The following is a 5,337-nucleotide window of genomic DNA, read 5'->3' as shown; positions in this document are numbered from 1 at the left end:
GCGCGTCCCGGCCCGGCCCACGCCGCGACACGCGGCGCGCGGGGCGGGGCGACCCTTAAAGGCGCCCAGCGGCGCCGGCCTCTCCTCGCGCCCGCGCGGCCGTTACCGACCGTTGGCGGCCGTTACCGCCGCGCCCCCTGCCTGCCGCCCCCAGCCCTCCCTCAGGGCCCAGGGCCCCGTGCCCCTGCCCTGCACGGACAACTGCCTTCTGCCCATCTGCCATTTTATTTTATTTTATTTTATTTTATTTTATTTTATTTTATTTTATTTTATTTTATTTTATTATTATTTTTTTTTAAATCTGCCAACTTGGCCGTGCAGAGTGAGCCCTTCTGCCTCTCACCCAGGGGTGGAAAAGCCTTCCTGCACGGCAATTACCTCAGCTCCCGCGGTGCTGCAACAGCCTACAGCCCTTTCCTGCTAAAAGCCCATAATAGGCTACAGAAAGAGCTTGCCATCACTTGAGGAATCCTGCACAGGCTAAATCATCCCCCATAAATAACACCCCTCTTGTAAGCACTTTAAAACCCCAAAGCAGGAAAAAGCTCTGTGGCTCTCCGGAAAACATGCCCTCAGGCAGGAAGGAAGAAAGTGGGAGCCCGAGACACACACAAAACCCTGTATATTTACACAGCTGCTCTGTTGTGAGAGCTTGCACCAGTTACTTTATTTTTTGCCATGGCCCCTCCATGTTCATATTCTGCAAACTGGAAAGAAGCTCTCCTAAGTCCCACTGCAAGAGCTCCTCTAAATCAAGAGGAAAATGTCAGAAACCTGTACCCCCCTGGAAAAAGTTGTGAGAAGGCTACCATGTTGCTCCTTAAAAAGTACATTTCCTGTCAAATCTGTGCTCTACAGAGCCTAAAATGGCCACCCTCTGCTCTGCTTCACCTTCAACTAGCTCAACTGGTGTTCAGCTAGCTCAGCTAGCATTCAACTAGTTAACATTTTTAAATGTGTGGGGATACCTTGTCATTTCCTAAATTCCCATTAATACATCCTTCTTTCCGTAAGCATGCTAAGCCGTAATAAAAATTGCAACACTTCCTGTGGGGCCTCAGGCGCAGTTGCGTGGCTGGCCTTCGTTTTTGTGTTGTTTCTCATGAAATCACAGCAGTCAGCATCCGTGCTCTGCTCGGTATGTTCAAAGCACATCAGCCTCTCTGAGGATTGGGTGCCTCTCCAGCAGGTTTTTTATACCCATGGCTTGCTATCTGAGTGTCACCATTTCAGTACTGGCCCCATCCCATACAGCCAAGGTACCATCAGACATGCACACAGTCCAAGTGTCACCCAACAGTCTCCGAAACACAATGTACAGGGTACCACAAGAGAGTGGACGATACCCTGTCAATGCTTCTCCTCTTCAGCTCAGTGCCCATGACCTGCCGGTTCCTTCCTCTTCCTCGGGCTTCCACACCTGAACAGGAAGCTAACGTACACTTCCACCAAAACAAGTGTGGTGATAAAGCAAGATCTGCAGCTGCCCTCAGTCACTGTGGCTGCTCTTTGCAGAAGCTTGTTCTTCCGCAAGGCTCTTTTCTAAAGGCCTACTGAATTTATGAGGAGCAGGAAGGAAAGTATGGAATAGGAAAAACTCCCCCTTTCCCCTCTCAAGGCTTAGGACAAAGACAAGGATGCGCTCTGCCAACACAGTATCAGAATACCTCTCCAAAACCAAAGAGATTTTTGTCTCAAGCATGTATTTTATGTATTTTGGTGCAACTTTTCCTTTCCTTTTTTTTTTTTCCTCTTTTTTCCTCTTTTTCCTCAGTATGTGACACTGTTCGAAAGCTCCTAGTTCACTCAAACTCAAAAGATTCGCCTCACTGAGACGCGTCCCTTTGAGCAGCTGAAGCTTTACACCAAAAGCAGGCAAACATCGCGGCGAGGCTCGTCAGCTCTGTGCTGTCCCTCCCCATCAAACGGTTCATTTCTAACGCTGCACAAATGTGTTCTTGCTCTTGCTCAGCACCCGTGCTGACATCGCTCATCCCGCAGTGCCCTCCGCCGGCAGCGCCCGGGCAGCGCGGCCACGTTCCTGTCACCCTGCATGCTCATCCAGGACCTTCCCTGTGTGCTCTCCCCACGGCATCGCTCGCAGGAGGCCTGGGAGCAGCCGTGAGCCCCACAGGGAGAACTGCCACCCTCCAGATCTGCCGCTGGATCATTCAGATGGCAGAAAACCCTTCTAAATCCCAGTCATTGAATTCTTATTCTCTCCTTCAAGCTGCTGAGAGCCCTTTGCATCCCTGTGAATGACACCTTTTGCCCTCACACACGCTGCTGCCAGCCCTGCAGCGCTAAGCTGGACTGCGCAGGTTATCAATGTCTGTCCAGGCTCTGTGGGTCTAACATGACCTCAATTTCAAGTTAATCTCCCTCCTGAGGAAGAAGAAATTGATAAAATACGACTCCTGAAGGTAGTGCTCAGCTGGGAAAGGTCTCATGACAATTTAAGCACTAACAAAGGAGAAAAAATAGCCTAAGAGATAATGTTACCTCACGCTGTGGTAGAAACCCATCTTTGCCCTTGAGCCCCTGATGATGGTACTGTCCCGTGTTACATCCTCCTCCCCAGGGCCACGTGCACCTGCAGAGAGGCAGCGAATGCTGCACCTGCCCTTACGCCATCTGCTCTCTCCTCTGCAGAGCTGTGTGCCCGGAGAGTCAAAAGACTGAAAGAACTTCACCCCAGGGCCAAGGTGAAACCCTTAATATTAAGAGGCTGCAGGGCTACTCCCCTTTGACTTCTTCCGTGGATCCTTCCAGTCCACACCACGGCGGGAAAGCGAGTAGCTGGCATCACACAAGATGCCAGTTGTTCCCTAGAGCCAGCAGCATGCCAAGGATGCCCTAGCAAACAAAAAGCGTCTCCTGCTTGGGAGTACTCGGCAGCCATGCACATTCTTGCTCCATTGCGTCTTTGTGGATAACACCTATGGGATGCACTCCCTAGCAACTTGTTTGGAACGGGATTCGTGCAGCAGCTGTGACTCACGCCCAAAATACATTGCCGTAAGTCAGCTGCTTAAGCACTCCCAAAGACACAGAAGTCCCCACTGGATTTTCTTTTGTAAGCAAGAGATAAGGGCCTGCCTCTGCTACTTGACACTGTGACCCTTGCAACATTGCCCACCTCCACAGCACTTTTGATAGAGTTTTTCTGAAGAGCTTTTTTTTTTGAAGAGCTTTATGTAGGGCAGCAACAACCAATGGGCACCACAGAAGCTGTGCAAAGCCTACAACCTTTTATAATCTTTAGTGAGACTTTTCTTGAGTGAGAAGAGCTCCACTTGAGCATGTCAATGGTTTTAACCCAGCTTGATTCCCTGCCAGAAAACTGACCGTTTGTGCACTCATTGCTGTTACTTGTTAATACCCGTCTGTGAGTCGTTAGAGTTGAGGAAGAGTCCCTAGGTCCAACACCAGACCTTTATGCTCCAACAGCACAAGGAGACTCAATGTCATGTTGGTTGAGCCCATTGGCGTACTGGAGGTTACCTCTAGCAGCTAGGCAGGCAGGTGCCTTTCAGAGTCCATTCTCTACAAGGTTTTCGGCAATATTCTGATGCTCTAACCATTTCCTACAAGCCAAGCAGCCACCTTCCTTACCTTTCCTTCCATGACAATGCAGAGCCTTCTGCGCCTGTAAGCCACCCGTACCATTTTCTTCCTCTGTTTTGCTCTGTTTCCTCTCATCATTTTCTGCACACAACTCTGGTCCTCTCAGCCCTCTGTTACATCCTGGGATTGTTCACTGGAACCCAGAGATGTTTCTCATTTTCAGCAGGCTATTATTCCATAATTAATATTCAGGGAGGATCAAAATAGAAAAACCCATCTCCTAAAGGGCCGATGAAGCAACCTGGAAAAACGACAGCAAAACAAAAACTTAGCACCCATTCCCTCTTCATACCTTGCTGAACCACCCCTGCCTCCCTGTCTCTCTCTGCCACGACATCTCCCATGTGGACTGCAGCCACCGTACACTGCGCTGAGATAATTTCCCCTTCTGTGGTTCAAAATGCAGCACCCCGTTGTGGCACAGCCAGAGGGACTGTCACAGCGCTGCAGTGGCCACGGTGTCCAGCTCGCAGTGTGGGAGCTTGCAGGAATGGGAGCCTGGAAGGGGGACCACATTTGGTTTGCACCAAAGGAGCTCAAGAAGAACTCACCATCTCCTGGAAACCACCCAGAGCTTCTCTCTCTGAGGAAAACAAATGAAGCCTTAATTAATTTTCTCTCGAATACAGCAAATTGACTTCTGCTCCAGTTGTGCTAGATGCAAGCCACACCGCACAATGGTATTAATTCAGCTTCACTTCAGAGCTAAAAAAAAAAAGGGAGTCTCACGTACAACTTGCTCACATTGAAGTCAGCAGCCAAACCATCGCTGGGCTTCACAGGAGCAGCTTCTTCAGGGCCTGGTTCTCTGAGGTGGCCTGGGACCTGCCTCTGGGCTAGCACAGCAAGGGACTGTGCACATCAAAGGCGCTGACTGAGCAGTTGGCCTGTCCATTGGATATTTTTACAGATATACCACATCCTGACTCACATTTCATCTTTACAGGCTCAAAGACAAGCTCTTTCAGTGCCTACTCCTGAGGTCAGTTTTCTGATTCTCCTATCATCATAACTAGCTCCACTGTCTCAGACTTGATTTAATATTTCCTAGCACTAGAATTAACCTCACACAGGCTCTGGACAGGGTCTTATTACCTAGCAAACTGGTGTTTCTACCCCTTATCTCTGCCAGAAGTCCTTTGCCCAGTAAAGTACAGGATGACATTGGCCTTCTTAGCATTTGCATCACATGGGCAGCTCGGCGTCACCCTGCAATCCATGGCAGGACTCGGATCTCCCTGCACCTCACCCATTTCCAAGGGAGCGGTGCCCAGGTCCGAGCACAGAGTTTCACTGGGCACAGTTTCACTGGGCGCTGCTACCTTGGCATCACCTTCTGCAGTGCCACAGACCTGTCCCAGCTCGTTCAGCACCTCCTCAGGCACCTGTGCTAAAACGCCTTGCTAAGAAAATACAGGAGCTGGAGAAAAAAGGTGCAACAAACCTCAGTCACTGAGTCCAGTGAAACTGAGCCTAAGTGGAGACACTGCAGAACCAGAACTACGTACACAACCATATGCAATGCCAATTGGAGAGAACTGTCATTGGAAAAGAGCCATCTTGCTGCTACTGTCTAGTCTTCCATGCTGGTGCTTCCAGCAGGGGAGGCAGTTCCATCTCTGGCTTTGTCACTGCCTATGTGCTAGAATAAAGAGCTATAAATGACCCTACTTCTGCTTGTCTGAGGGACTCTCTTTGACAGAGGCTGAA

This window comes from Nothoprocta perdicaria, unplaced genomic scaffold (assembly GCF_003342845.1).
Source record: "Nothoprocta perdicaria isolate Ctin4 unplaced genomic scaffold, notPer1 scaffold_204, whole genome shotgun sequence".
Classification (NCBI taxonomy): Eukaryota; Metazoa; Chordata; class Aves; order Tinamiformes; family Tinamidae; genus Nothoprocta; species Nothoprocta perdicaria.
The sequence above is the reverse complement of the archived record's forward strand: the minus strand, read 5'-3'. Positions refer to the sequence as shown.